This window comes from Poromitra crassiceps (assembly GCF_964638095.1).
Source record: "Poromitra crassiceps genome assembly, chromosome: 2".
In the NCBI taxonomy this organism is placed as follows: Eukaryota; Metazoa; Chordata; class Actinopteri; order Beryciformes; family Melamphaidae; genus Poromitra; species Poromitra crassiceps.
The window spans coordinates 43,029,374-43,041,294 of NC_139624.1; positions in this window are offsets into that span (position 1 = coordinate 43,029,374).

Here is an 11,921-nt window from a genome sequence, read left to right on the forward strand (position 1 = left end):
TGCCTCCTGCTATATGGCCAGGCCAAAGTATACTGCCATGCCTCCTGCTATATGGCCAGGCCAAATGACTACTGTATACTGCCATGCCTTCTGCTATATGGCCAGGCCCAAAGTCCCAACACTTGCCACTGTTGAGTCAAACAAACTACCGGTACACATGTAGTGCTGCTATACATGTCCATGCCCTTCCAAACTTCCTGAGGTGGATATACCCCCTGTGCTCTTTTTGCCCATCAGATGGATTGTGGATCACCCCTGCTGCTGACCGTGCACTAAATTATTCAGTTGAAAATAAGTCGACATTAAAAATGCATTGACTCGCAGTAAGACACTGTAGAACAAACTGCAGTGCTAAGTATGTAGGAAGGGGATCAATGCACATGGATGTTTTCATCATTGGCATTTCAGACACATTTTGATCAAGTGCTTTTAGAATCCAGGTGGCAGAGGAAGATTTACGGTATATGACCTACTGTAAGTCAAACTTATGATTGTGCACTACAAAAAGAATGAATGAGGTGTCAAGCCATACAATACTTCCTTCTGTGGAAGTTATGGCTCTATGAATGCTGATGGCTTTACAATTGGCACATAAGTCAAGTGTATATACAGATAATATAAAGCCGTATACACGAGAATGGTTACAGCCACATCCATAAACGTGAGAGGTGCAGAAATGCACACATGATGCAGTGCATCTCTGCAAGAGCGTGTTGCAGAATACAAAGGCTATTCTCATACAGTAAAAAAAGGCAAAGTTTAGCAATCCCCAAAAAATCGCCATATATGTAAGGTAAAACAATCAAAACATAGTAAAGATGTCCATCACCAGTGATGCAGTTCCACCCTCGGGTCAGTCCCACTCATTGCCAATGCCGCCCCCTAGCGGCACAAAATCAACATTACAGTGTGACTAACAGACGGAGGCCAATCCATACTGGGGGACTACAGTAAGAGCACCCCCCGAGGCAGCAACCTATCCCTAGTTAAGAACCAAGAAAGAGAAAAAGGATCCTACCAGTTGGTTTGCAAATGCTCCGGTAATTCCCCGGGGAAAGATTCAACTCAATAGGCCTGTGACACACTCACCCGACTGCCTGTGAAGGTTGATGACAAGACCAGACTTTGCTGAGTCCGGACCTCCCATGGACCCATGGGGTGGGGCGTGGTGTGGCTCCACAGCCCATTAAGCCAGGTTTAATGGCCTTGACCCCGGCCTCCAATCGGGAGAAGAATCCTGGAGGAAGAGAGGTCAAAGTTTGCATAACATTAGAGAGGAAGACGACCTCAGAGGTCTAGTATGCGCCTAGCTGCGTTCCAACTTTTCAAGGACTATACGAATGTGAATTCTGTTAACGGACTCCTAAATGAGAAAGTTTCTTTACTTGAAATTGTGCTTAAGCTTGCATTCCAAGCCAGCCAAGTTTGAAACTACCATACTGCGTGACCTTAGCGCACAGCCAATTACAGATTTGTGACGAGAACATCTAATTATGAGTAAACATTCATATAGTCCACTTATAGTCCTAGTCACTGAATTATGAGTAAACATTCATATAGTCCCCTTATAGCCCTAGTCACTGAATTATGAGTAAACATTCATATAGTCCACTTATAGTCCTAGTCACTGAATTATGAGTAAACATTCATATAGTCCCCTTATAGCCCTAGTCACTGAATTATGAGTAAACATTCATATAGTCCACTTATAGTCCTAGTCACTGAATTATGAGTAAACATTCATATAGTCCCCTTATAGCCCTAGTCACTGAATTATGAGTAAACATTCATATAGTCCCCTTATAGCCCTAGTCACTGAATTATGAGTAAACATTCATATAGTCCACTTATAGTCCTAGTCACTGAATTATGAGTAAACATTCATATAGTCCACTTACAGTATAGCCCTAGTCACTGAATTATGAGTAAACATTCATATAGTCCACTTATAGTCCTAGTCACTGAATTATGAGTAAACATTCATGTAGTCCACTTATAGCCCTAGTCACTGAATTATGAGTAAACATTCATATAGTCCACTTATAGCCCTAGTCACTGAATTATGAGTAAACATTCATATAGTCCACTTATAGTCCTAGTCACTGAATTATGAGTAACCATTCATATAGTCCACTTACAGTATAGCCATAGTCACTGAATTATGAGTAAACATTCATATAGTCCACTTACAGTATAGCCCTAGTCACTGAATTATGAGTAAACATTCATATAGTCCACTTACAGTATAGCCCTAGTCACTGAATTATGAGTAAACATTCATATAGTCCACTTATAGTCCTAGTCACTGAATTATGAGTAAACATTCATATAGTCCACTTATAGCCCTAGTCACTGAATTATGAGTAAACATTCATATAGTCCACTTATAGCCCTAGTCACTGAATTATGAGTAAACATTCATATAGTCCACTTATAGTCCTAGTCACTGAATTATGAGTAAACATTCATATAGTCCACTTATAGTCCTAGTCACTGAATTATGAGTAAACATTCATATAGTCCACTTATAGCCCTAGTCACTGAATTATGAGTAAACATTCATATAGTCCACTTATAGCCCTAGTCACTGAATTATGAGTAAACATTCATATAGTCCACTTATAGGCCTAGTCACTGAATTATGAGTAACCATTCATATAGTCCACTTACAGTATAGCCATAGTCACTGAATTATGAGTAAACATTCATACAGTCCACTTACAGTATAGCCCTAGTCACTGAATTATGAGTAAACATTCATATAGTCCACTTACAGTATAGCCCTAGTCACTGAATTATGAGTAAACATTCATATAGTCCACTTATAGTCCTAGTCACTGAATTATGAGTAAACATTCATATAGTCCACTTATAGCCCTAGTCACTGAATTATGAGTAAACATTCATATAGTCCACTTATAGCCCTAGTCACTGAATTATGAGTAAACATTCATATAGTCCACTTATAGTCCTAGTCACTGAATTATGAGTAAACATTAATATAGTCCACTTACAGTATAGCCCTAGTCACTGAATTATGAGTAAACATTCATATAGTCCACTTATAGGCCTAGTCACTGAATTATGAGTAACCATTCATATAGTCCACTTACAGTATAGCCATAGTCACTGAATTATGAGTAAACATTCATATAGTCCACTTACAGTATAGCCCTAGTCACTGAATTATGAGTAAACATTCATATAGTCCACTTACAGTATAGCCCTAGTCACTGAATTATGAGTAAACATTCATATAGTCCACTTATAGCCCTAGTCACTGAATTATGAGTAAACATTCATATAGTCCACTTATAGCCCTAGTCACTGAATTATGAGTAAACATTCATATAGTCCACTTATAGTCCTAGTCACTGAATTATGAGTAAACATTAATATAGTCCACTTACAGTATAGCCCTAGTCACTGAATTATGAGTAAACATTCATATAGTCCACTTACAGTATAGCCCTAGTCACTGAATTATGAGTAAACATTCATATAGTCCACTTATAGTCCTAGTCACTGAATTATGAGTAAACATTCATATAGTCCACTTATAGTCCTAGTCACTGAATTATGAGTAAACATTCATCTAGTCCACTTATAGTCCTAGTCACTGAATTATGAGTAAACATTCATATAGTCCACTTATAGCCCTAGTCACTGAATTATGAGTAAACATTCAAGTCCACTTATAACCCTAGTCACTGAATTATGAGTAAACATTCATAGTCCCCTTATAGCCCTAGTCACTGTATTATGAGTAAACATTAATATAGTCCACTTATAGCCCTAGTCACTGAATTATGAGTAAACATTCATATAGTCCACTTATAGTCCTAGTCACTGAATTATGAGTAAACATTCATATAGTCCCCCTATAGCCCTAGTCACTGAATTATGAGTAAACATTAATATAGTCCACTTATAGTCCTAGTCACTGAATTATGAGTAAACATTCATATAGTCCCCTTATAGCCCTAGTCACTGAATTATGAGTAAACATTAATATAGTCCACTTATAGTCCTAGTCACTGAATTATGAGTAAACATTCATATAGTCCCCTTATAGCCCTAGTCACTGAATTATGAGTAAACATTAATATAGTCCACTTATAGCCCTAGTCACTGAATTATGAGTAAACATTCATATAGTCCACTTATAGTCCTAGTCACTGAATTATGAGTAAACATTAATAGAGTCCACTTACAGTATAGCCCTAGTCACTGAATTATGAGTAAACATTCATATAGTCCACTTACAGTATAGCCCTAGTCACTGAATTATGAGTAAACATTGATATAGTCCACTTATAGTCCTAGTCACTGAATTATGAGTAAACATTCATATAGTCCACTTACAGTATAGCCCTAGTCACTGAATTATGAGTAAACATTCATATAGTCCACTTATAGTCCTAGTCACTGAATTATGAGTAAACATTCATATAGTCCCCTTATAGCCCTAGTCACTGAATTATGAGTAAACATTAATATAGTCCACTTATAGTCCTAGTCACTGAATTATGAGTAACCATTCATATAGTCCACTTATAGTCCTAGTCACTGAATTATGAGTAAACATTCATATAGTCCCCTTATAGCCCTAGTCACTGAATTATGAGTAAACATTAATATAGTCCACTTATAGTCTTAGTCACTGAATTATGAGTAAACATTCATATAGTCCACTTATAGTCCTTGTCACTGAATTATGAGTAAACATTCATATAGTCCACTTACAGTATAGCCCTAGTCACTGAATTATGAGTAAACATTCATAGTCCACTTATAGTCCTAGCCACTGAATTATGAGTAAACATTAATATAGTCCACTTACAGTATAGCCCTAGTCACTGAATTATGAGTAAACATTCATATAGTCCACTTATAGTCCTAGTCACTGAATTATGAGTAAACATTCATATAGTCCACTTATAGTCCTAGACACTGAATTATGAGTAAACATTCATATAGTCCACTTATAGTCCTAGTCACTGAATTATGAGTAAACATTCATATAGTCCACTTATAGTCCTAGTCACTGAATTATGAGTAAACATTCATATAGTCCACTTATAGTCCTAGTCACTGAATTATGAGTAAACAGTCATATAGTCCACTTATAGTCCTAGTCACTGAATTATGAGTAAACATTCATATAGTCCACTTATAATAATAATAATAATAATAATAATAATAATAATAATAATAATAATACATTTTATTTGGAGGCGCCTTTCAAAACACCCAAGGTCACCTTACAGTGCATGTAAAACAGTTATCATTTAAAAGCATACAATATATATAAAAAACAATCCGCATAAAACCAGCGACAAACAACAAAATTAAAATTAAAGACCAGTAAGGGAGGGGGTTAGTGATTACAGTGAATAGGCCAGTTTGAACAGGTGGGTTTTGAGCTGGGATTTGAATGTTGTTATGGTTTCAGACTGGCGGATGTGAGGGGGTAGGGAGTTCCCGAGCCTGGGGGCGGTGCAGCTGAAGGCCCTGGCACCCAGGGTACTGAGGCGGGAGGTGGGGATGGACAGGAGACCAGCTGAGGATGAGCGCAGGGAGCGGGAGGGTGTGTACTCCTGCAGGAGGTCGGAAAGATAGGTGGGGGCTAGATTGTGGAGGGCTTTGTAGGTGAGCAGGAGGTTTTTATACTCAATTCTATAACGGACGGGGAGCCAGTGAAATTATAGTCCTAGTCACTGAATTATGAGTAAACATTCATATAGTCCACTTATAGCCCTAGTCACTGAATTATGAGTAAACATTCATATAGTCCACTTATAGTCCTATTATAGTCACTGAATTTGACATTCAAGAAACTCGGGGCACTTTCCATTTTAACTGTGGGTAGAGCGAACATTTTCTTGCATACTGCTTTTATCATTGGAAATCTTTACCATTTCATTACAGCAATACATGTACGCTGGTATCGATCCCTGCACACTGTATGAAGTAGATTCCCGGGGCAGAATGTGGTCCGTATGGTATTACATCTGATCTATAATGTAAACAGTTTTCATTGACTCTCCTTCAGAGAGAGGGGGGGCATTACAAAGTGCCAAAATACAAACTCATCTCACCCTTCCTTCCCATCCAACACATCCATGCTCTGGCTTTCTTTCTGCTGCCCTCAACATCTCCCTCTCTTTCTTCTCCATCCATCCATCTCTCTCCTCCACTTTCCTCCCTCATTCATTGCCCTCCTCCTTCTATTGCCTCCTCCCTACTTACAAAACCCACATCTTCCTCCACTCCTCCTCCTCCTCAGAGGTGTTATGGACGGCTGGAACAGAAGGTACCAGCAAGGCAATAAGCCTGTTGTGAAACGGCCATGGGATCAATGGGGGTTTTAAGGAAGCAGAACACGTAGCCACAGCCAGTCAATTAGAGAAAGGACACCACAAGCACAAGTGCATGCACACACGCACGCACGCACGCACGCACGCACGCACGCACACACACACACACACACACACACACACACACACACACACACACACACACACACACACACACAGCAGAGTGGCCTTTAAAAACAGAGTTACTTTTCCCTCCTCGTCAGCTCTTTTTCTCCAGCTTCAAATGGATCAGCATCAGGGAATCTTGGCTGAGATAATGCCTTATCGCTGCTGGCGTGAAGCAGACTTGACTCTAGGTCAAATGGCCTGGGAGATACTGTATATTCAAGAAAGACAATTTTGATGTTGGAGTTTTGCTCCGTCACATCAGTGCAAAGTGCAGAGGAGAGTGCGGAATCGTATCTGGACCATAATATGCAGCAGAATATAAAAAAGTTATGTCTCTCTCTATACACATTTGTGGAGAATCTTAAACACCACTTCATAGCGCTAGGCTCTACCAGCAGCAACAACATCAAATAAATAAATAAATAATCTAGAACAACCGCATCAAGGATATATGCCTCCGCCAACAAGTGAGCAGTCGACATCCATGTCTGTCCAGGCTTTGTCTGTCCAGACTTTGACATTTGAGCCAAATGTGAAGAAATTCCGCCATGGTGTTACTGAGATATGGCGTTAACGAGCTTGAAAATGGTGTTTGTGAGGTCACAGTGACCTTGACCTTTGACCACCAAAATCTAATCAGTTCATCCTTGCATGCAAGTGGACGTTTGAGGCAAATTCAAAGAAATTCCATGAAGGCGTTCCTGAGATATCACATTAAAAAGGTTGAAAATGGCGTTCTAGAGGTCACAGTGACCTTGACCTTTGACCTTTGATCACCAAAATCTAATCTTGTTGACGTTTGCGGGAAAATTGATTAAATTTCGTCAAAGCGTTCCTCAAATATCGCGTTAACGAATATCGGACGGACGGATGGCCTGGCATAATAAAAAATCCCAAAACTCCAAAGGCTGGTGAATCAGGATTTAATGAAGCTCATTACGTCAAAGAGAAAACACTGTGCCATTAGGTGTGATGAGAGTGAGTCACTGGAGTCAAAATATGCACTTCTTCCAAGCATTTAACAGGAGCTGGCAGGTGAATCTATTACCACTTGTTTGCTATTACAGCTTGACAAGAATTAAGGTCATGGTGCTAGTGCAGTAAGTGCACAGTTTGTAACTAATAGAATTTCATGCTGAGTATCTGGAAAGTAAATGGGAATCCAACTAGGCTCACTAGGCTCCCAGAGAAAGCTAACTGGCAGAGGGAGTTAGTGAAGCACTGCTCAAGGTCAGCAGACTCTTGAGAGGATGATGTGGAAGTGATGTCAGGGCCTACAGCTCAGGAGTGGCCACCGTAGAGCTGAGCAATGAATCAGAAAAAAAAATCAAAAATCGCAATATGAACTTCTGCAATTTCCAAATTCCAAATAGCAAAGACTGTAATTATTTGAAACAAGTCTAAGCAAGGAGTTTTAGTGCTAAGTAGTCTTTAGTCCATGAATCAACTACAATATTGGTGAAAATTTTTCATCATCCTCAAACTCAGTAAATCCTGCACACAATGACATAAAAAAAATTAAACCCCTTTTCTTTTCAAGTGAACAAAATTGACATTAAAAACGTATGAATCACAGTTTAAATGGTAATTGCAATATTCTGTCAAATAATTTGATTTTTTTGTTGAGCGTCCAGCTGTCTAATAAGGGCAAAAATGCCCCAAATAATAATAATAAAAAAACATCGTTGAGCGCTGGGCCACAGACAATAAAGACTTAAAATATGGATGGGAGACAAACACATTTGTAGAGATGGACCTTTTTTTCCTGGCAGCACAGGTCGTTTGTGTCTCTCTTCCTATTCCTGACCACCAGAGTCTCTGGCTAGTTTCTCGCTCATGGCCGTTCCCTGCAGTGCAGCGGACATGTCACCTTTCTCCAGTGCTAGCAGTTTGTTTCATGAGGTGTCCTACTCCCGTCTACCCCAGCTGTGAAATCAAGCATTCATGGCAGAGGACGGGCAGACAGCGGTAACCAATTATCTTAGTCGCGACAATCGGCGTGCACAGAAGAGACACCGAGGTACACCTTTGACATTTTTCTTTTTCTATCAAACTATATAGATTCATAACAATGTTTTCCCCTCCTCCACTTATCTCCATTGCCCTTCCTTGCCTTCATTTTCTTCCATTCTCGCCTCTCATTTCTCCTGCTCTTGTCCTGCTCCTCTGCAGAATACCTTGTGCATGTGCTGAATGCTCTGTAAGCAGGTTCCTTCCCTGCGCTACATTTCCAATTAGGCATGGGAACAAAGCCTTGAGGCTATGAAAGAGGGACAGGCACTTGATAGAGACGGCTCACTGATAGATGTTTCACTCCTCTTTTCTTTCTCTTTTTTCTCTCCTCCTTTACTCCCTTCCTCTCTAAACGCCTGTTTCTATTGACAACAGTAGCTGAGTTGGAGAGTAAAGACAGAGCCTTGGCTTGATCATGTATAATGAAAACACCCCTCTCTCCCACTCATCTAACCTACTCAGCCAACATCTCTCGCTCACTCTGTTTTGAAGCACTGTGTTTTTGTTCACCTGGTGTTCCTGCACAAAGCACCACTGATTGATGAATGGCCAAATGATGCAGGAAAAGATGGCGGGCGTGCAGGAGACTGGAGTGAGACTGAAAGACTGAGAAAGAATGTGACACAGTGAAGGGACATGTAGGCAGCCCTTCAGCCGGAGGCGGAACTCGCCATCTTAGGCTGCTCGGAATCCTCTCTGTTGCTGTGCAACAGTCTCTGACACAGGGGACGACTGTTGCCAAAAGACGCAGTCTGAAGGAATGGAAGTCCCCCTCGCCACCTTCTTTTCAGCTGTGGTTGACGGACATGGTCTCAGTTATACAGATGGAGAGACTCAGGTTCCTGAAGACCAACTCACTTAAAACATTCTCCACTATCTGGGACCAGTTTCTGGCCTACTTTGACGAGGTTAAAAGCGACAAGTGACTCGCCCGGCTGATTTCTCATCGACCGCTTGCGTGGGATCCCATGGACATCCTCTCTTGCAAGCACATAAGCACCTTACAGGGCTGGTAGCACCACATTGTAATAACATTGGAATGTCGATAATAATATGTACCGTAAATTCCGGACTATAAGCCGCACCGGTGTATAAGCCGCACCTGCAAAGTTGACTGTTTTTTACATATATAACCCGCACCGGACTATAAGCCGCGGGTGTTTTAACACGTTGACTGCCACTGACGTATATATACGTCAAAAAAATTCCAGCGGTTCACTGCCATTGACGTATTAATACGTCAAAAAAATCGTTTTTTTTTTTTTGACGGTGCTACGTGGATCAATGCCCCCCGCGTCTCCTATGGAGATATTGGAAGTATTGAATGTGTATAATCTATTTTACCGACCAGCTAGGTGGCGACGGTCCTCTCCCAACAGAGATAAAGTCAACCAAAAGCAGCCGCCTCCCGCGGCTGCTTCCTCCATTCTCAAGGAAATGGCTTGGCGATTTTACAGTCAGAAACGAACGAGCCTCATTCTCATACTGTAGGCGGGGACGCTTTCGCGCTGCTGCGGTGGGGGGTTCCAGAAATGGACTGTGTGGGCAGCATAAAGCCTAGAGTCGCACGGGGCTTCATCGGGGCTCTCAAACCCAAGAGACGAGTGAGACCTATCCACACTCGCTGCCAGGGAGGGAGGCTGCTCAAACTCGCTGCCAGGGAGGGAGGCTGCTCAAACTCCCAGCAGCAGAGCACTCGCTTGTGACAAACGCAGGCTGAAAGCCACTAGACACGCCCACGGAGGGAGGAGTTGAAGGAGAGGGCGTTCGGAACTATATTGTTTGGATGTCTGATCTCTCACTGATGCCAAAAATAAATGGTTAAAGTGACTGTTCTGCCTGTTTGATTGAATTTCACAAAACTGCGATTATCTTAGCTTTCACTCTCAGACGCTAAAACCATGCTGTACTCAACGGCTAATATCTACATAACTACTAACTCTACAAACTAACTCTTTTAGACAGAGAAAGCACACATTCTATTAGTACTTTTGTGAACTTTGTGTTGACAAACTCCAAGCAGAAAAGAATCCTCGGCTCTTGTAAAATGAGCCAGAATCCTCAAAAAAACGGCTTGGCAAAAGCTACCTACAGCAAAAAAAAAACGGCTGGCAGTCAATGTGTTAATGGTATTTTTTTTTATTTTTTTTTGTGTTTTAATGTTTAATTACCATATGTAAGGGTTCATGCACAGAGGGGATTGTCGGGAAAGAGATGGCTGTTTGAGGAAGCTCCCATTTATTAACATTTCAACAAAACAACATAACACAACACCACCTGTGTTTCTTTTTTACAGTGCACACAGTGTCATACAGTGTGGTGAAAAGAGGGCAAGAGAGGAAATTAAAACAGAAGTGGATTTATAGTTAGAAAGGGTGCTAAAGAAGAGAGAATTCCGTTTTTTTTTTTTTTTTTCTGAAAAAATCCATAGATAAGCCGCACCGTTATATAAGCCGCAGGGGCCAAAAAAGGCCAAAAAACGGGAAAAAAGCCGCGGCTTATAGTCCGGAATTTACGGTATGCCTTTTCCTTCTTTTCTTTTCCTGTGTCTGAGCTTGTTCATTTTTTGTGTTGTTCTAAGAAAAACTGAAAAATAAAATTATAGAAAGAGTAAGTAAAGAAAGAAAAGTATATAGGCAGCAGGTTACGAGAGAAAAATGGAGCCAAAATGTGTCTATGCGTCTCGCCGCTGTCCATCTATGTGAGATACTCCTGCTTATACCCCTCCATCTATTCCCATTCCCTTCCAACAGAATATGGTAGGCTATGATAGGTTAGAGAGAAACTACAGTTCCATTCCCATATCAAGTGAAATTAAGAGGAGCATTCGTCAGTGACAACATCCTGCATGGAATCCTCCGGGGAGGGGAATCGATGGGACAGCGTGGCTTGAAACAATGACAGCAGCACTTTGAAGCTGTGTGATCGCCTGGAAACTAGTCTGCTACATCAAAGTGGCTGATGGACGATGCACCTATATCTATAGCCTAATCATTCTCTCTATTCATTCGGACTAATGAACCGTTGCACCCATTCTACTAAATCGGACACCTTTCTGACATTACATAGAAGCCTCCTCTCATAAAGTGAGGAGGAAAAATGCTATTTAGTCATGTAATCAGCTCTGTATTATGAAACTTGTTCTTGTATCCCAATTTCTTTTGAAGCAAAGTGAACACTATTTCCTCAATCTTAGAACCTAGAGTATAACACTACAATGTATTTGGTATTGTTACAGTACACACATAGTATCTTGTACAGTTTTTTTTTTATTGTTTTAAGTGTTTTATGTTTTTATGCCTCGTCTTACTATATGTTTTATGTGAGGACCACAATGGAAATAAGCCTTCGGGCTTTTTTGTGTTTTTATCCTCGGTATGTGATATGTGATTGTCTGTTCTTTCATTACTATATGTACTG